This window comes from Lagenorhynchus albirostris, chromosome 10, assembly GCF_949774975.1.
Source record: "Lagenorhynchus albirostris chromosome 10, mLagAlb1.1, whole genome shotgun sequence".
Lineage (NCBI taxonomy): Eukaryota > Metazoa > Chordata > Mammalia > Artiodactyla > Delphinidae > Lagenorhynchus > Lagenorhynchus albirostris.
In genome coordinates, this window is record NC_083104.1 from 96,198,922 (window position 1) to 96,220,410 (window position 21,489).

Here is a 21,489-nt window from a genome sequence, read left to right on the forward strand (position 1 = left end):
CCTACATACACCTTAGAGCTTTTCCTCCAAATATCAACTGTAAGGATAAAACCAATTTTTAAAACTTCTCTTAGGTATTTTCAGTGTTCTTTTTTTTTTTTTTTTTTTTTGCTGTACGCGGGCCTCTCACTGTCGTGGCCTCTCCCGTTGCGGAGCACAGGCTCCGGACGCGCAGGCTCAGCGGTCATGGCTCATGGGCCCAGCCGCTCCGCGGCACGTGGGATCCTCGCAGACCGGGGCACGAACGCGTGTCCCCTGCATCGGCAGGCGGACTCCCAACCACTGCGTCACCAGGGAAGCCCCCAGTGTTCTTTTTAAAGTACTTGTAGGAAACTCTGGCTTAAATTCATAATTTGATATATGTGTCTACCATTAAATTAAGATCATATTTTATATCAAGATTTATGTTAAACAAAGTAAAGTTATTTGACCTCTGGTCTGTTGAAATATTTCTTAATTATGCTTAAGATGCTTTCATCTAATTTCATTGCTCTCATTCTCAAACTTCATCAGGGAAGAATACACAGGACCTTCAGCCATGTATAGACATTAAGAAAAAAATTGAAGTGAGACAGGTAGGGGGCTTTGTACATGGTTAATGGAAGTTCTGTGTCCTTTTCTCTGTGTTTTGTTTGATTCTCCAACAATGAAGGTTGGCAGAGAGTGTGTTGGGAATGGATAAGTCACTTTGGTACATGTTGGCATGGTGTTGAATGTGAGCTGTTCCAGGACTGGTGCTATAAGACATAAGCATTTAAGAACTGTGAGGTGCCCATACATTTGTTTTCTACATCTGTCTCTATTTCTGCTTTGCAACTAAGATCATTTGTACCATTTTTCTAGATTCCATATATATGCATTATTATATGATATTTGCTTTTCTCCTTCTGACTTACTTCACTCTGTATGACACTCTCTAGGTCCATCCACATCTCTACAAATGACACAATTTCATTCCTTTTTATGGCTGAGTAATATTCCGTTATATATATGTACCACATCTTCTTTATACGTTCCTCTGTTGATGGACATTTAGGTTGCTTCCATGTCCTGGCTATTGTAAATAGTGCTGCTATGAACATTGGGGTACATGTTTTTTTTGATTTATGGTTTTCTCTGGGTATATGCCCAGTAGTGGGATTGCTGTATGTATGGATACCAATGGGGAAAAGGGTGGGGTGGGAGGAATTAGGAGACTGGGATTGACAAATATACATTATTGATACTATGTATAAAATGGACAACTGATGGGAACATGCCGTATAACACAGGGGAACTCACCTAGTGCACTGTGGTAACCTAAATGGAAGGGAAGTCCAGAAGGGAGGAGAGGGGATATCTGTATGTGTACGGCTGATTCATTCTGTTGTGCAGTGGAGGCTAACACAACATGGTAAAGCAACCATACGCCAATAAAAATTAATAAAAAAAAAACTAAGAAAATTTAGAAAAAAAAGAACTTGTGAGGTGCTATTGTAAGAAAATATCTTTAACGTCCTGAATAATGTGTTTCATTGTTGGGATACTAAGTATTTGTTTATACTAATTCTCAATGGTTAGTTGAGATTATCTTGCTGAGCCCAGAGGAAGTTCCAGGAAATTCCATTTAAATATCAAGTTTGGTGCTCAATCATGGCTTTCTCAAATCAAAATTTACGATAAACATAAATATTTCCATCTCTTCATAGAGTGCAACTCTACTGCAAAGAAATATTGGAAATGCGGCCCTGGAAGTTTTTTCCAAAGGCTATTTTAAAAAATAGGATATTTTTATGAACAACAATAATAATTAAAACAAAATCTGTTAATGCACTACAGAGAACAAAAGCTCAACCAACTATAAAGTTATTCTATCTAACATTCGTTAGATTCGTATCATTATTTATACCATCTAAACACAAAACGAGTATTTACAGGAGTTCTACAAAATTTTCAAAAGCATCATACCCACCTATTCATTGAGACTGGCAAAATTCCTTCAGTTCATGTGCCTTTTATCCTTCACTGTTCTGAAAGAGGACAGATATTACATTGTTAAGTTCTAAAGTAGTTGTGATCAACAGAAAAAAGAACAAACATCTTTAATTTCTCCCAAAGCAACAGATACTCCCACAACAGACGCTGCTTTTGACAACTACGTATTTAAGGCAGAGGAAGAATAGACTGTGTAGATATTTTGGGGTTGTTTCTCTACAAGTCTAGTTACCATGAGTTGCGTTTGGGAGAAAGTCCACTAGACATAATCTAAGCCAGACCACATCAGTGCTCCATGTTTGTCCCCCACTCGTCCATTATCATAGTGTGAAAGTTCATAGCCAGAATTTCTGCATCAACTTCAGAAGGTAGAAAGCTCATATTCCTCTGTCTGGATTGAGATTCATTGATGAACCTCACCAGTACTGGTGATTGCTCCTCCCCTACTATGTCCATCTTATTATCAGTGATAATGGAAGAGGTGAGTCTCTCACTTCCCTGTTTCTCTCCAATGGCACCCTTGCAGTGTCCAGCACCTATTTCTGCTGTGTTTTCAAAAGGATGGATGTGTAACTGCTACTGTCTCGAAGCACTTTCTCAGAACTGCCTCACCAGAATATCCTCTGCACTCCAGCAGGAGAAAAGATATCTTTAGAGATTTTGTCAGCTTCATGTTAATCCAGACTTGTGCTTTATAAAAATCAAACTGCAGATGAAGATTTTAGCTGCTCCTTGTTTTCTTTCTCTGCGAAGTTTAAGGATAAAAATGCCTTCCAATCTTGTTCTTTACCTTCTTCCTCTGCGTTGGAGTGGTGAGGATTGCTATGGTTTCTTTATTTCTGAGTTTGTTCCTGTTCACAAGTTTTACCATTTCTTTTTCTGTTTGTGTTCTCATTTCATGATCACTCAGTTATTTTACTAATTTTCAGTGTCTCCACGTGGCTTGTTCAGATGACTGGCGAAATCAACTACTGCTAGCACAGCATAATCTCAAAGAACTCCTTTTTAAGTACTCGTTCTACAAACCATAGGTTTCTTAAAGCATTTGGCAGTAATGTGTGCTTAGTACATCAGGTGTTTTATCTTCTAAGTCACATATCTTACATTTCTTCACCCACTTCTGGCTTCTGTCCAGATCTTTCAGGAACCTAAAGAAAGCCAGATTGGACTGCATTATCTTCCATTCAGTTGGGGGCTGTGCAAAAGTTTGATATTGTCGCCCACCAGCCAGCCAGCCTGCTTTTCCCTCCCCTTCCCCCAATTCAGGGAAGCTTGTTTGCCTGTTGGTAGTGGAGGAAGGAAACTAAATTAGGTGGGCAGTTTGACATGACTGGTGTTTTAATTTTCTTTTTTAAAAATGTCTGTGTCAGATTTAGTATAAGGGTCATTCTAGCCTCATAAAACACATTGCAAAGTGCTTCCTCCTCTTCTGTTTTGGAAAGCATTTGTGTAAGATTGATCTCTTACCTAAATGTTTAGCAGAGTTCACCAGTGAAACCATCTGACCCCGATGTTGTATTTGAGAAAAGATTTCAATAACGAATTCAATTTACTTAATAGATATAGGGCCAGTAAAATTTCCTATTTCTTCTGTGTCTGTTTTGGTAAGTGTTTTATTCATAAATTTCATCTAGTTGTTGAATTTATTAACATAAAGTTGTTTACAATATCTGTAGCATCCATAGTATATTCACACATTTATTCCTGATATTGGTAATTTTTCTTATTTTTTTCTTTATCAACCTATGTAGGGCTTATCAACTTTCTTATTCTCTCAAAAAGAAAAAAAATTTATGTGTTAATTTTCTCTTTCATTTATCTATTTTCTATTTCATTGATTTCTCCTCTTTACTATTTCCTTCATTCTACTTCCTCTGGATTACAGATCTTCCTCAACTTACAATGAGGTTATGTCCCAATAAACCCATTGTGAGTTGAAAATATCCTAAGTCGAAAATGCATTTAATATACCTAATCTACCAAACATCATAGGCTAGCCTAGCCTACCTTAAACATGCTCAAAACACTTAACAGTAACCTGCAGTTGAGCAAAATCATGTCACACAAAGCCTATTTTATAATAAAGTGTTGAATATCTCATGTGATTTATTGAATACTGTACTGAAAATGAAAAACAGAATGGTTGTAAGTGTATCAGTTGTCTACCCTGTGATTGTGGCACTGACTGGAAGCTGCAGCTTGCCACCACTGTCCAGCATCCCAAGAGAGTATCATACTACGTATCGCTAGCCTGGGAAAGACCAAGATTGTAAATCCAAATCCTACTGAATGCACATTGCTTTTGCACCATTGTAAAGTTCAAAATTTGTAAGTTGACCCATTGTAGGTTGGAGACCGTTTGTACTTTGCTCTATGTTCTCTAGGTCTTACTGTAGACTCTTAGGTCATTGATTTTATACCTTTATCCTTTCCTTATCTAGGCATTTAAAAGCTATAAATTTTCCTTTAGCTGTAGCTCACAAATTTTAATATGCTATATTTTCATTATAATTCAGTTTGAAATATTTTCTAATGTATCTTGTCATTTTTCCTTTACCCATGAATTATTGACAAGTATGTTGTTTAATTTCCAAATATTTAGGTTTTATCCCTCCTACATATCTTGTTGTTGATTTCTAACTAATTGCCTGTGATCAGAAAACATAGTCTATATTATGTCAATCCTTTAAAATATATTAGAATGTGTGTTATGGTCCAGCAAATGGTTTATCTTGGTTAATATGCCATGTGCACTTGAAAAGAATGTTTATCCTGCAATTGTTAGGTGTAGTGTTCTATAAATGTCAATTAGGTGAAGGAAGTTATAGTGTTACTGAGATCTTTTGTCTATTTGTTCTGTCAATTGCTAAGAGAAGACTCCACTGTAATTGTGGATTTGTCTCTTCCTTTAATTATGTTACTTTTTCATCTGATGTATTTGAACCTCTTTTATTAGGCACATACATGTATGATTCTTATGTCTTAATAAATTAATCCTTTTTATTGTTCTAGTGTGTCTCTCTTTATCTCTGGTAATACTCTTTGCCTTGGCATCTGTTATATCTCATGCTAATCTACCTATTCTGACCTTCTTCTGTTTTCTGTTTGCATGATTTATCTTTTGATATCATTTACTTTCAACCTGTTTGTATTTTTATATTTTAAGTTCATCTCTTATGGAGAGATTATGTTGGGTCTTATTTTTTTTTATCTATTCTGAGAACTTCTGACTACTATTTGGAATGTTTAGTCCATTTACATTTAATCCAATTATTGATATGGTTGAGTTTGGACCAACCATTTTACTAGTTGTTTTCCTTTGGTCCCATCATTTTTGTATTTTGATTCTCTGTTCCTACTTTCTTTTTTTTTTTTTTTTTTTAGGGTAACTGGTCATGCTTTTTGCTCTCCTTGAATTTTTTTTTTTAACATCTTTATTGGAGTATAATTGCTTTACAATGGTATGTTAGCTTCAGCTTCACAACAAAATGAATCAGTTATATACATACATATATTCCCATATCTCTTCCCGCTTGCGTCTCCCTCCCTCCCACCCTCCCTATCCCACCCCTCCAGGCGGTCACAAAGCACCGAGCTGATCTCCCTGTGCTATGCGGCTGCTTCCCACTAGCTATTTACCTTACGTTTGGTAGTGTATATATGTCCATGCCTCTTTATCGCTTTGTCACCGTTTACCCTTCCCCCTCCCCATAACCTCAAGTCCATTCTCTAGTAAGTCTGTGTCTTTATTCCTGTTTCACCCCTAGGTTTTTCATGACATTTTTTTTTTTTAAATTCCATATATATGTGTTAGCATACGGTATTTGTCTCTCTCTTTCTGACTTACTTCACTCTGTATGACAGACTCTAGGTCTGTCCACCTCATTACAAATAGCTCAATTTCGTCTCTTTTTATGGCTGAGTAATATTCCATTGTATATATGTGCCACATCTTCTTTATCCATTCATCCGATGATGGACACTTAGGTTGTTTCCATCTCCGGGCTATTGTAAATAGAGCTGCAATGAACATTTTGGTACATGACTCTTTTTGAATTATGGTTTTCTCAGGGTATATGCCCAGTAGTGGGATTGCTGGGTCATATGGTAGTTCTATTTGTAGCTTTTTAAGGAACCTCCATACTGTTCTCCACAGTGGCTGTATCAATTTACATTCCCACCAACAGTGTAAGAGGGTTCCCTTTTCTCCACACCCTCTCCAGCATTTATTGTTTCTAGATTTTTTGATGATGGCCATTCTGACTGGTGTGAGATGATATCTCATTGTAGTTTTGATTTGCATTTCTCTCATGATTAGTGATGTTGAGCATTCTTTCATGTGTTTGTTGGCACTCTGTATATCTTCTTTGGAGAAATGTCTATTTAGGTCTTCTGCCCATTTTTGGATTGGGTTGTTTGTTTTTTTTTTATTAAGCTGCATGAGCTGCTTATAAATTTTGGAGATCAATTCTTTGTCAGTTGCTTCATTTGCAAATATTTTCTCCCATTCTGAGGGTTGTCTTTTGGTCTTCTTTATGGTTTCCTTTGCTGTGCAAAAGCTTTTAAGTTTCATTAGGTTCCATTTGTTTACTCTTGTTTTTATTTCCATTTCTCTAGGAGGTGGGTCAAAAAGGACCTTGCTGTGATTTATGTCATAGAGTGTTCTGCCTATGTTTTCCTCTAAGAGTTTGATAGTTTCTGGCCTTACATTTAGGTCTTTAATCCATTTTGAGCTTATTTTTGTGTATGGTGTTAGGGAGTGATCTAATTTCATACCTTTACATGTAGCTGTCCAGTTTTCCCAGCACCACTTATTGAATAGGCTGTCCTTTCTCCACTGTACATTTCTGCCTCCTTTGTCAAAGATAAGGTGACCATATGTGCGTGGGTTTATCTCTGGGCTTTCTATCCTGTTCCATTGATCTATCTTTCTGTTTTTGTGCCAGTACCATACCGTCTTGATAACTGTAGCTTTGTAGTATAGTCTGAAGTCCGGGAGCCTGATTCCTCCAGTTCCTTCTTTCGTTCTCAAAATTGCTTTGGCTATTCGGGGTCTTTTGTGTTTCCATACAAATTGCAAAATTTTTTGTTCTAGTTCTGTGAAAAATGCCAGTGGTAGTTTGATAGGGATTGCATTGAATCTATAGATTGCTTTGGGTAGTAGAGTCATTTTCACAATGTTGATTCTTCCAATCCAAGAACATGGTATATCTCTCCATCTATTTGTATCGTCTTTAATTTCTTTCATCAGTGTCTTATAATTTTCTGCATACAGATCTTTTGTCTCCTTAGGTAGGTTTATTCCTAGATATTTTATTTTTTGTTGCAATGGTAAATGGGAGTGTTTTCTTGATTTCACTTTCAGATTTTTCATCATTAGTATATAGGAATGCCAGAGATTTCTGTGCATTAATTTTGTATCTTGCAACTTTACCAAATTCATTGATTAGCTCTAGTAGTTTTCTGGTAGCATCTTTAGGATTCTCTATGTATAGGATCATGTCATCTGCAAACAGTGACAGCTTTACTTCTTCTTTTCCGATTTGGATTCCTTTTATTTCCTTTTCTTCTCTGATTGCTGTGGCTAAAACTTCCAAAACTATGTTGAATAAGAGTGGTGAGAGTGGGCAACCTTGTCTTGTTCCTGATCTTAGTGGAAATGCTTTCAGTTTTTCACCATTGAGGATGATGTTTGCTGTGGGCTTGTCATATATGGCCTTTATTATGTTGAGGAAAGTTCCCTCTATGCCTACTATCTGCAGGGTTTTTATCATAAATGGGTGTTGAATTTTGTCAAAAGCTTTCTCTGCATCTATTGAGATGATCATATGGTTTTTCTCCTTCAGTTTGTTAATATGGTTTATCACATTGATAGATTTGCGTATATTGAAGAATCCTTGCATTCCTGGAATAAACCCCACTTGATCATGGTGTATGATCCTTTTAATGTGCTGTTGGATTCTGTTTGCTAGTATTTTGTTGAGGATTTTTGCATCTATGTTCATCAGTGATATTGGCCTGTAGTTTTCTTTCTTTGTGACATCCTTGTCTGGTTTTGGTATCAAGGTGATGGTGGCCTCGTAGAAGGAGTTTGGGAGTGTTCCTCCCTCTGCTATATTTTGGAAGAGTTTGAGAAGGATAGGTGTTAGCTCTTCTCTAAATGTTTGATAGAATTAGCCTGTGAAGCCATCTGGTCCTGGGCTTTTCTTTGTTGGAAGATTTTTAATCACAGTTTCAATTTCAGTGCTTGTGATTGGTCTGTTCATATTTTCTATTTCTTCCTGATTCAGTCTTGGCAGGTTGTGCATTTCCAAGAATTTGTCCATTTCTTCCAGATTGTCCATTTTATTGGCATAGAGTTGCTTGTAGTAATCTCTCATGATCTCTTATTTCTGCAGTGTCAGTTGTTACCTCTCCTTTTTCATTTCTAATTCTATTGATTTGAGTCTTCTCCCTTTTTTTCTTGATGAGTCTGGCTAGTGGTTTATCTATTTTGTTTATCTTCTCAAAGAACCAGCTTTTAGTTTTATTGATCTTTGCTATTGTTTCCCTCATTTCTTTTTCATTTATTTCTGATCTGATTTTTATGATTTCTTTCCTTCTGCTAGCTTTGGGGTTTTTTTGTTCTTCTTTCTCTAATTGCTTGAGGTGCAAGGTTAGGTTGTTTATTCGAGATGTTTCCTGCTTCTTAAGGTGGGCTTGTATTGCTATAAACTTCCCCCTTAGAACTGCTTTTGCTGCATCCCACAGGTTTTGGGTCGTTGTGTCTCCATTGTCGTTTGTTTCTAGGTATTTTTTGATTTCCTCTTTGATTTCTTCAGTGGTCACTTCATTATTAAGTAGTGTATTGTTTAGCCTCCATGTGTTTGTATTTTTTACAGATCTTTTCCTGTAATTGATATCTAGTCTCATGGCGTTGTGGTCAGAAAAGATACTTGATACAATTTCAATTTTCTTAAATTTACCAAGGCTTGATTTGTGACCCAAGATATGATCTATCCTGGAGAATGTTCCATGAGCACTTGAGAAAAATGTGTATTCTGTTGTTTTTGGATGGAATGTCCTATAAATATCAATTAACTCCATCTCGTTTAATGTATCATTTAAAGCTTGTGTTTCCTTATTTATTTTCATTTTGGATGATCTGTCCATTGGTGAAAGTGGGGTGTTAAAGTCCCCTACTATGAATGTGTTACTGTCGATTTCCCCTTTTATGGTTGTCAGTATTTGCCTTATGTATTGAGGTGCACCTAAGTTGGGTGCATAAATATTTACAATTGTTATATCTTCCTCTTGGATCGATCCCTTGATCATTATGTAGTGTCCTTCTTTGTCTCTTCTAATAGTCTTTGTTTTAAAGTCTATTTTGTCTGATATGAGAATTGCTACTCCAGCTTTCTTTTGGTTTCCATTTGCATGAAATACCTTTTTCCATCCCCTTACTTTCAGTCTGTATGTGTCTCTAGGTCTGAAGTGGGTCTCTTGTAGACAGCAAATATATGGGTCTTGTTTTTGTATCCATTCAGCCAATCTGTGTCTTTTGGTGGGAGCATTTAGTCCATTTACATTTAAGGTAATTATCGATATGTGTGTTCCTATTCCCTTTTTCTTAATTGTTTTGGGTTCATTATTGTAGGTCCTTTCCTTCTTTTGTGTTTCTTGCCTAGAGAAGTTCCTTTAGCAGTTGTTGTAGAGCTGGTTTGGTGGTGCTGAACTCTCTCAGCTTTTGCTTGTCTGTAAAGGTTTTAATTTCTCCATCAAATCTGAATGAGATCCTTGCTGGGTAAAGTAATCTTGGTTGCAGGTTTTTCTCCTTCAACACTTTCAATATGTCCTGCCACTCCCTTCTGGCTTGCAGAGTTTCTGCTGAAAGATCAGCTGTTAACCTTATGGGGATTCCCTTGTGTGTTATTTGTTGTTTTTCCCTTGCTGCTTTTAATATGTTTTCTTTGTATTTAATTTTTGACAGTTTGATTAATATGTGTCTTGGCGTATTTCTCCTTCGATTTATCCTGTATGGGACTCTCTGTGCTTCCTGGACTTGATTAACTATTTCTTTTCCCATATTAGGGAAGTTTTCAACTATAATCTCTTCAAATATTTTCTCAGTCCCTTTCTTTTTCTCTTCTTCTTCTGGAACCCCTATAATTCGAATGTTGGTGCGTTTAATGTTGTCCCAGAGGTCTCTGAGACTGTCCTCAGTTCTTTTCATTCTTTTTTCTTTTTCCTGCTCTGCAGTAGTTATTTCCACTATTTTATCTTCCAGGTCACTTATCCGTTCTTCTGCCTCAGTTATTCTGCTATTGATCCCATCTAGAGTACTTTTAATTTCATTTATTGTGTTGTTCATCGTTGCTAGTTTCATCTTTAGTTCTTCTAGGTCCTTGTTAACTGATTCTTGCAATTTGTCCATTCTATTGTCCATTCTATCTCCAAGATTTCGGATCAACCTTACTATCATTATTCTGAATTCTTTTTCAGGTAGACTGCCTATTTCCTCTTCATTTGTTAGGTCTGGTGGGTTTTTATCTTGCTCCTTCATCTGCTGTGTGTTTTTCTGTCTTTTCATTTTGCTTATCTTACTGTGTTTGGGGTCTCCTTTTTTGCAGGCTGAAGGTTCGTAGTTCCTGTTGTTTTTTGTGTCTGTCCCCAGTGGCTAAGGTTGGTTCAGTGGGTTGTGTAGGCTTCCTGGTGGAGGGGACTAGTGCCTGTGTTCTGGTGGATGAGGCTGGATCTTGTCTTTCTGGTGGGCAGGTCCACGTCTGGTGGTGTGTTTTGGGGTGTCTGTAGACTTACTATGATCTTGGGCAGCCTCTCTGCTAATGGGTGGGGTTGTGTTCCTGTCTTGCTAGTTGTTTGGCATAGGATGTCCAGCACTGTAGCTTGCCGGTCGTTGAGTGAAGCTGGGTGCTGGTGTTGAGATGGAGATCTCTCGGAGATTTTTGCTGTTTGATATTATGTGCAGCTGGGAGGCCTCTTGTGGACCAGTGTCCTGAAGTTGGCTCTCCCACCTCAGAGGCACAGCACTGACTCCTGGCTGCAGCACCAAGAGCCTTTCATCCACAGGGCTCCTTAATTTGGGATGATTCGTTGTCTATTCAGGTATTCCACAGATGCAGGGTATATCAAGTTGATTGTGGAGCTTTAATCCGCTGCTTCTGAGGCTGCTGGGAGAGATTTCCCTTTCTCTTCTTTGTTCTGACAGTTCCCAGGGGCTCAGCTTTGGATTTGGCCCCGCCTGTGCGTGTAGGTCGCCGGAGGGCGTCTGTTCTTTGCTCAGACAGGACGGGGTTAAAGGAGCCGCTGATTCGGAGGCTCTGGCTCACCCAGGCCGGGGGGTAGGGAGGGTCACGGAGTGCGGGGCCGGCCTGCAGCGGCAGAGGCCGGCGTGCCGCTGCAGCCTGAGGGCGCCGTGCGCTCTCCCTGGGGAGCCGTCCCTGGATCCTGGGACCCCGGCAGTGGCGGGCTGCACAGGCTCCCCGGAAGGGCGTGTGGCTAGTGACCTGTGCTCGCACACAGGCCTCCTGGCGGCAGCAGCAGCGGCCTCAGCGTCCCATGTCCGTCTCTGGGCTCCGCAATCTTAGCCGCGGCTCGCGCCCGTCCCTGGAGCCCTCTCAAGCAGCGCTCTTAATCCCCTCTCCTCGTGCACCAGGAAACAAAGAGGGACGTAAAAGTCTCTTGCCTCTTCGGCAGGTCCAGACCCCTCCCCGGACTCTCTCCCGGCCAGCCGCGGCGCACCAACGCCCTGCAAGCTGTGTTCACGCCGCCAACCTCAGTCCTCTCCCGGCGCTCTGACAAAAGCCGGAGCCTCAGCTCCCAGTCCCGCCCGCCCCGGCGGGCGAGCAGACAAGCCTCTCGGCTGGTGAGTGCCGGTCGGCCCGATCCTCTGCGCTGGAATCTGTTCGCTTTGCCCTCCGCACCTCTGTTGCTGTGTTCTCCTCCGCGGCTCCCAAGCTCCCCAACTCCGCCTCCCGAAGTCTCCACCCGCGAAGGGGCTTCCTAGTGTGTGGACACTTTTCCTCCTTCACAGTTCTCTCCCGCTGGTGCAGGACCCGTCCCTATCCTTTTGTCTCTGTTTAGTTTTTTCTTTTGCCCTAACCAGGTACGTGGGCGGTTCCTTGCCTTTTGGGAGGTCTGAGGTCTTCTGCCAGCGTTCAGTAGGTGCTCCGTAGGAGTTGTTCCACGCGTAGATGTACTTCTGGTGTATCTGTGGAGAGGAAGGTGATCTCCGCGTCTTACTCTTCCGCCATCTTCCCGGAAGTCTGTTCCTACTTTCTTAATTTCTTTTGATTTAATTGAATCTTTTTGAGAATCCCCTTTCAAGGGATTGTGGCATTTCAGTTATATCATTTTGCATTATTTCAACTGGTTGCTCTAGGAACCACAATATATACAGTATCCTTAATTTTTCACATTTTTCTTACATTTAATATTGGACCATTTCATACAAAATATAATGATCTTTCAAAAATATAGATTTTTAAGCTCCTTTCTTTATTTTTTAGTTGTCTATATTTCATCTACAAATATTATAAATCAAACAATAAAATGTTATAATTTTTGCTTAAACAGTCATACATATTTCTAAATAACTACAGAAAAAATCTTTTATATTTAGCCACACATCTATCATTTTTGGTACTTCACTTTCCTCTGAACATTTGAATGTCCCTTTGGCATCAATTTTTCTCAACTGATGAACTTCTGTGGTTTTTTTGTACTGCAAGTCTGCTGATAAAAAGTTCTCTTAGTTTTCATCTATCTTTATTTCGCTTTCATTCTTGAAGGATATTTTCACTGCACTGAACTGACTTCTTTCTTCTTTCAGCATTTTAGAGATGTCATTCCATTATCTTCTTGTGGCCAGTGTTTCTGACAACAAATCATTGTTAAATCATATCATTCCACTGCATGTAATAAATTAATCTGTAGCTAGTCTGCAGTTGCTTTCAAGAGTTTCTTTTAAACTATGGCTTTTAGAAGTTTGACTCTGATGTGCCTAGATATGCTTTTCTTTATCTTTTTCCTGATTGGGGTTTACTGGACTTGTTAGATGTGTAAATGCGTGCCTTTCACCAAATTTGGGGAAATTATCACTATCATTTCCTTATATTTTTTTTCTCTCTTATTCTAAGACAGCAAGTACACAAATGTTAGACCTTTCTACGATGCCTGCATAGCTCACTGACACTCTTTATTTTCTCCAACCTTTTCTTTCAATTTTTCAACTTAGACACTTTCTATTGATCTATTTTCAAATTTACTTACTCTTTTCTCATTTTGGTCTGTGTCAAGCCACTTTGTAAATTTTTAATTGTAAATACTATATTTTCCATTTCTAGAATTTTCAATTGGTTCTTTTTTGTGGTTTCGTTTCTCTGCTAAGATTTTCTATTTGTTAATCATAAGTGTGTTTTCCTCTAAATCTTTGAGATGGTTATAAATAGTTGCTTTAAAATCCGTATCTGCTAATTCTAATATCTGGGTCATCTCAAGGTCAGTTTCCACTTATTGCCTTTCTTTTAGATTTAATTGGCCTATTTGAAGTTTACCCCATGTGTATGTAGTTCAGGGATCAACCAGAGATTTTGGCCAAGTTTATATACAGAATCCCCCTCTCCCCACCATGTCTATTGCTTTCACCTTTCCAGGATTCCAACCCCCCTCAGGTTCCAGCTGTGTGGTGTCCCCAAACTCTGACCTATGGCTTTCCAAGCCAGTAAGACTACGGATTTCTATTAGAATTTTAGCCACTCAGCAAGCTGAAACTAGGGCTTAACCTCAAACAAAAATCTGTATCAAAACAGGAAAATTACCCTGTGCCATTTACTTCTTTCAAATATAGATTTACTTCGTTTCTTTTAGTTCCGCTGACTGCCTTCAACTTATTATATTTTGTATTTTAGTAAGTGTTTATAGTTGTTCTCTGAGAGTGAGTTGACTGATAGAAGCTACTTTTCCACTACTGGAAATCTATTTGCATTACTTTTTAATTCACTGAGAAATCAGAGATTACTAATTAGTTTTCCCATTACCTCTTGTAGCAGTTGCCTGGTGTTGGTTGTAAGTAGATTTTCTTCGACTCTACCACTGTAAAATGTTTAATTTATTCTTTTTTTTAAAGAGATTCTCTCTTTTTTAAATTTATTTATTTTATTTTTGCCTGGATTTTGCCTGGAATGGGTCTTCGTTGCTGCACACGGGCTTTCTCCAGTTGTGGTGAGCGGGGGTTACTCTTTGTTGCGGTGCACGGGCTTCTCATTGTGGTGGCTTCTCTTGTGGAGCACGGGCTCTAGGCACACAGGCTTCAGTAGTTGCAGCACGTGGGCTCAGTAGTTGTGGCACACGGGCCCTAGAGCACATGGGCTTCAGTAGTTGTGGTGCACAGGCTCAGTAGTTGTGGCTTGTGAGCCTGGTGCTCAGGCTCGATAGGTGTGGCTCATGGGCTTAGTTGCTCCGTGGCATGTGGTATCTTCCTGGACCAGGGATCGAACCCGTGTCCCCTGCATTGGCAGGCAGATTCTTAACCACTGCACCACCAGGGAAATCCCTTGATTTATTCTTTGATTGGTTGGTTGTGTTTATCCCCACATATTTATCAAGGATCTGCTATGTCCTAGGTACTGGATACATAAAAGTGAATAAGGTACAGTCTCTGCCCTCACAGAGCTCAGAGTCTAGTGCTATACTTTTATTACAGTAGTGACTAGAATACATATAGAACATTTCAATCATCCAAAAAGTTCTAATGGACTGTCTTGGTGTAGTGGAAGAGAATGATATGAAAATGCATCACTAAAATATAGCGTGAGAAAGTGTAAGAATAGAGTTGTATATAAAGGTATGGCAGTTGAGCAGAGGTGATACTACTTACTTGTTATTAGAAAGATCCAAAGGGGAAATGATTCTTAAGCTGAATTTTTATTGATTAGAAGGATTTAATCAGTTATCTTAGGAAATATAAATAGTGTATCAATAAACTCTGAAGACTTGAAATAGATAAGGGAACTACAAGAAAACTCCTGACTCTATGTATCTATTTTAGGGTTAGTTTTACTACATAAAGCTGTTCTGTAGTACTTTCTCACAGGAATTAAAAACATTTACTTAGTTAATTATATTCAAAAGAGTATATATTTTGTTTTTCTTAATAAGAAAAAGAAGAGCAACTACAGACATGACTCTGAAGCAACTGCATAATCAAATTTCAATTCACGTAGCCTATCCTTTTGCCAAGATAGTTAGTGATATTGAGGAAAGAGCTGTCTGTCAACAGATTTGGCTACCACTGCTTTTAGATAACTGAAAATAGTAAATCTCAGGTGTTAGAATATCAACCAGGAACTACATAAAAGTTCTTCTCCATTAGGTTTTGGACAGGTAACATATATTTGCTTTTAAATATCTTGTTAAAACTGAAAGTTTTACTGTATAAAAAAAGTGGTAGTAATTTGTACCACCCACCAATTGAAAATGCTGCAGGAATGATTAAAAGAGTTTCATGTCTTTGTAAAGAGTTCTAAGAACATAATGATTTATTAGTGTTCCAACTGCTGTCTTTTTTTTTCCTTTCGTGTCTTGACAATTTTTATCATACATTCCTTACTGGTGATCTAGTAGAAGTAGTAAGAAGATCTTAACTTGAAAATTACACAACTCCCTTATTTAAACTGCAGGCTATTTGTTCCAATTGCCATTTTACTTATTTAACGAACTTTTATTGATACCTCATTATATGCCAGATATTGTTTGAAACTGGGGGCCCCAAACTGAAAGCATAGTCTCTTTCTTTAATGAGTTCATAGTCTAGTGAACATATAGAGAAATATTTGCGGTAAATTTTGTAGTAGAGGGATATTCAAGTTGCATGTGGCGGCTAGCCTAGGCAGTCTTCATAAAGAGGTTAAATTTCAGTGTGATATTGGGAGTATGTCAATTTTTAAACCTCATTAAATTGAACACTTATAATTTATGCATTTCAATGTATTTAAATTTTACCTGAAAAAACTGTAGAGAGATATTGAGCCCTAGTTAATAGGATTGCTTTTTACAGGGGTATGGGTTGGCAATTCTGAGAAGTCCTTCTGTGTATTGTAAGCTTAATATTTATATATATGAATGATATAGATATAGAAATATGTTCTTAATGTTAAGCATATTGATTGTGATAAATATACTATTGTTTATAAGGAAAAGTCCTCACAAAAATGATGTTTAAAGTATTTAGGGTAAAAGATACAATGACTCCAGCCAGTTCTCAAATAATTCATAAGATATATAAATACAGACATAGGTAGATAAATATATATAAAGAGAGAGAAAGGCAGAGAGACAGAGAGAGAATGATAAGGCAATGAGGCACATGTAGATAACTGATGAATCTGGATAAAGTTTACTTAGGAGCTTCTCATACTATTTTTGCATCATTTATCTAAATTTTAAATTATAACAAAATTAAAAATTATGGTAAGTTTCACTTATCCTTAAGATATAGAAAACTAGGGACTTCCCTGGCGGTCCAGTGGTTAAGACTCTGCGCGGCCAATGCAGGGGGCGCAGGTTCCATCCTTGCTCTGAGAACTAAGATCTCACATGCCGTGCAGCACGGCCAAAAGATTTAAAAAAAAAATATATATATATATATATATATATATATATAAAGCTATATTTTAGAAAGAAAACATCACTTCCACAATAATACAAGAAAGTGCAAGATAAACTATAAAATTATAACTCTTTTGAACCCGTCAGAGAACTAAGTTTGCAGGATAGCCAAGAAGTCTGAAATTTAAAGAAGACAGGCCCTTCTAAGGATATAAGCACTGTCACACCTGGGTCAAAGCATGAGAGGAAGAGAAGTTGATGCCATATAAGGAAAATAAAAGAGAAAGAATAGGACAGACAATATTTGAAGTGCTAACAAAAACAACGTAAGGAGAAAGACTTCAAAATGCACATCCAGGAATTACAGGAAACCCCAAGCAGCATAAATGTGAGAAAAAGACATCCACCTATAGACAAATAACAGTTAAACTGCTGGAACCCAAAGATAAAGAAAAAAGCTTGAAGGCAGTCCAAATAAAATTACAGCAGATTTCTCATTAGAATATATACAACCCAGAAGATAATGGAGTGACATCTTTAAAATACTGAAAGAAAAAAGAAAAACCTACCAACTCAGAATTCCACATAGATTCAGAGAACTGCCACTTCAGGGAAGTTTTCAGAAGTGCAGTTGTCAGGTGCACACTGGATATCCCCTCCAAAGCCGAAGACGAATCGCTGCATCTTGAAGCCCCACCTCAGAGAAGGAAGCACGGTACCTCGTAGGCCTCTTTGAGTTCTAGAGGCAATTCCTTCCACAGCTAAGAGCACATTGGGTGGCATGATGGCTACCAGCTTTGAGTGGTGCCTGAAGCAGGAAAGGGCTCTGCAGTAGATGCAGACCAGGATGCAGGCCTGTAATCTGTGAAAGGTTAGTTGGGAGGCAGAAGAATATGTTAGGAAGGGTCGCAAATTGCAGTGTTGCCCTTCAAAAGTCTCAGCCAGCCCAACGGGAGGTCCAGAGCAAAGATTGCCTGGTGGAGGGTTTCCACATTGATCAGAAATGGCCTAGGCCCTGGGCCATTTACAGAGCCTGGCCTAATCAATAGTAAATAATCAAACAAAGTTACCTTCCCCTAAAACAGTGGTTCTTAATGGGGCCAGAGTTGCAGTCTCCCACCGAGATATTTGACAATGTCTGGAGACATGTTTAGTTATTACAACCGAGGGGAGGGAGGGAGGGGATGCTACTGACATCAAGTGGGTAGAGGCCAGGGATGCTGCTAAACAGCCTACGATACACAGGACAGCTCTTACAGCAAAGATGACCTGGCCCCAAATGTCAGCAGTGCCCGGACCGAAAACCATGTACAGATAGCACTTCCCATGGCTTATTAGACAATGCTCCAGTATGACACAGAAAGGACATATGAAGCACAGTTTTAATGTCTCTTGACCTCATTCCCTTAACTGTAAAATTGGGATAATGATAGTAGCAACCTCATGTAGTTTGGGGGAGAATTAAGTAAAACAATTGTCGATTGTATTTTTATACAAATGGCCACCAAATATATATCCCATCCCAGGTGGGGTTTACGTTCCCTCTCCTTGAGCCTGGGTGGCCCTCTGTAACTGCCTCTTTCAGTGGGGCACAGCAGAGGGGATACTGCATGACTTCTGAGGCTGGGTCATAAAAAGCAATGCAGCTTCACCCTGGCCCTCTTCGTTGGGATCCAACCTGAAAGAAGTCTGGGTATTCTGGGGAATCAGAGGAGGGTCTACAGAGAGGGCTCTGTAAAGTTAACGTTCACTTATAGAAGATCTATACATTGCAATTTATTCCTGTCCAGTAGAAAAAAATAAATCCTACCGATTGTGCTTTTATTGTTTTACAGGACATTGATCGGTTTCCATCTAATTTGTAATCTTATTTCAGCATTCTTTTCATCCACTGACTGGATATAATAGTTCTTCCTCTCCTTCTTTTAACTATCGTTGTCACTGTGCCGGTTCCTTCTTTAATGCGCTAAGTAAATCTGTGCGAGTTGCACAGACACACACAGACACGCACACCAGCATCTTGGTAGAAAGCAGAGAGAGAATTCTTTGCAAGGGGCAGGTACGGCCATCATGGAGAGACAGGGAGAGGTGCTGGATGTTCCAGCCCCAGCTCTTCCAGTCTCACCGGCTCAGCCACCAGACGTGAACAAACGAGTCTTGGAGATGCCCCAGTCACCATCTGACTGCAATCTCGTGAGGAACCTCCAGCCAGAGCCATCCAACGGAGCTGCTGTGGAATTCCTGGCTTACTGAAACCGTGGGAGATAATAAACGATCATTATTTTAAGCTGCCGTGTTAGGGGACGGTGTGTCCCACTGCAGTGGACAGCCAAAGCACCAATGCTCATCCGGCCCTTAGTGCAATGCTTGGCACATAGTTCGGGCATAATTGGTCACTTTTTTCCTGTAGTGTTAGTATTTTGTAGTTTTCATTTTTTCATGAGTATTTAGTTAGTAATTAGCATTTAATTTGTAGCTTTACTCTGCCTCTATGCACTAGAGGGCACTCTTATCCGTTGCCAGATGGTCTCAGACATGCAGCTGCGGTTCTCCAACCAAGGCACCAGGGGGAGCCAACCCCTAACTTTTCACTATCCCTTTCGGAAGGTGAGCTTGACGGAATGGAAAAAGGCTTCAGAACCAACGAATTAGCATACATAAGAAGACGTTTTCGAAAACCGTCGTAAACACAGTCTAAAAAACAAGAAAGCTTATTTCTGATGAATAACGCTGCCCCCAGGCTGGATGTGCAGACAAAGGAGAAGAAAATCCCCACCCACACTTCTTTTTTTCCATTTTAAATGTGGTGGAGAAGGGATCTGCCATGCTATGATTTCTAAACAGCGTTGTACCGAATCTTTACTACATCTAGAAACGTGGCGAAAGCAGTGTCTCTGCCGCAGTTAGCTTCTGATGGCGAGAGGGTAATTCTGATTACTGTTTCACAGTGTCCCAAACAATATTTGTACCACTACTTTAACTTACGGATTTTAAAGGTCCCATTTTTTTCTAGGTCTTTATTTTATATACACAGGATTTGATAGTCTAGTGACTGTGAAAATGGACCATGATTATGATTGCAGGAAATTGGGGAACCCAAACCTTTAAAATGAATTGCCTGAACCAAATACATTGTAAGTCTCCCCCTCTTCCAACAAATTCAAAGCAGACTTTATCTATAATCATTCACAGTAACCTGAGAAGGTTGGCAGCCTGCACGATGATGACGGTCTGCCTGTCTCTAAGTACCTCCTGAAGTCTGGCCCTCCCCTGAGGGGGCTCAAGTATAGCCGGGGCTTGAATGGAGCAGGGGTTTTGAGAATAAAGAAAGGTTTATGGTGAGCTTATCTGATTAGAGCCTTACGCTGTGAGGTCAGGACTCTGCAGGCTGGTAGATTATAAATCAAAGGGGACTAGAGTGGGAGAGAACTGAACTCTGAAGAGCTGATTCTTCGAGGGTGTCCTGTACCTGACTCAACCCCAGCTCTAGCTGACCTACCGTCTTGATGATCAACCACAAGAGATTTGATCAACTCAGATCCTGTTATTTTGTTTTAATCCCCACCGTAGGGATTAAAACAAAGCCAAAACAAACACAAATGTATGGTAAAGGTAGTAGAATGATGTTTCTATCTAACACGTGTCTGTAAATGATGGGATTGCTTTTCGGGTATAACTTATGGCAGTGTCTCATCACTTGGTGTTCAGAGGATGTATATGTAATATACTTATCTATAACACACTAACAAACGCTGCGCTCTTTGGCTTAACCACAAATTGTGGACTATGAGACCTCAGAGTATCTCCAGTCTCTCAGCTAGTAATGGAAATTTCTAGAGCATTTCATAATGCACTCCTAAGAAGCCCTAAAGCTCCCCAAAACCACTTTGTAGACCCGAAGTAGCAGATGTGACATACCCGGTGTGCTCTTTAGAAGCTGCGTGGCTGGGTCCCCAGGTCACTGATTCTGCCCGTGAAGAAATGGTGGTGGATGACATTAGGGTGCATCATTTAAAATTCTATGAGAATTCGCAGGACAAGGGAATACCTTTGAGTTGGGAAAATTTAAAGGACTTCATGGAGGACAGCCCCCCAATTAGGAGTAGGGTTGGGCATACAGTGATGGAGTGAAGGGTACTCTGGGCAGGGCTGGGTAAGCTGAGGCATGAAGGCAGAAGTGAGTAGGTATATTTGGGAACAGTTCAGTCTAACTGGAGCATTATATGAAGGAAAACAGCAGCAGAAGGGCCTAGAAAGGAAAGATTTAAGTCCTATATCAAAGTCAGAAATCTTAATCTAGTGAGCTAGGCCAGCTCTATCCAATAGAAACTTGTGCAATGATGAAAATGTTCCAGATAGGAGCTGTGCAATATGGTGGCCCCGAGATACATGTGGCTATCAGATACTTGAAATAAGCTGGTGCAACTAATGAACTGAATTTTTAATTTAGTTTAAATTAATTTATTTTTTTAATTTTTATTTTTTTACATTAGGGTTCATTCTTTTTTAAAATGTTAATGGAGTATTGTTGATTTTCAATGTTGTGTTAGTTTCTGCTGTACAGCAAAGTGAATCAGTTTTACATATACATATATCCACTCTTTTATAGATTCTTAATAGTCACATACGGCTAATGGCTACCGTATCTAGTAGTGCATTTCCAGACAGTGGAGAAAGGACATGAACAGAAGGGTGCTTCGCTTTAAATGACCTGAAAGCCAACTATAAAGCGGATTGTAAGGGAGGTACTCTGAAGATAGAGTCTTATGATGCGACAGAATCAATACGTGGGCCAGTGGGGTTTTTTGAAAAAGTAAAATAAAAAAGGTTTTTTCCAAGAACAAACAAAACAAAACACATAACTGATCCTGTTTAAATGAGGAGGCAGGAACAGTCCCTGTGAGGGGCCAT

The 21,489-nt window shown here is 39.3% G+C and overlaps 1 pseudogene; it reads right to left on the reverse strand.

Moving 5' to 3' along the window:
* Positions 1-346: 346 nt before the first annotated feature.
* LOC132527955 (52 kDa repressor of the inhibitor of the protein kinase-like) overlaps positions 347-21,489 on the reverse strand; it is a 44,684-nt pseudogene continuing 23,541 nt past the window's right edge.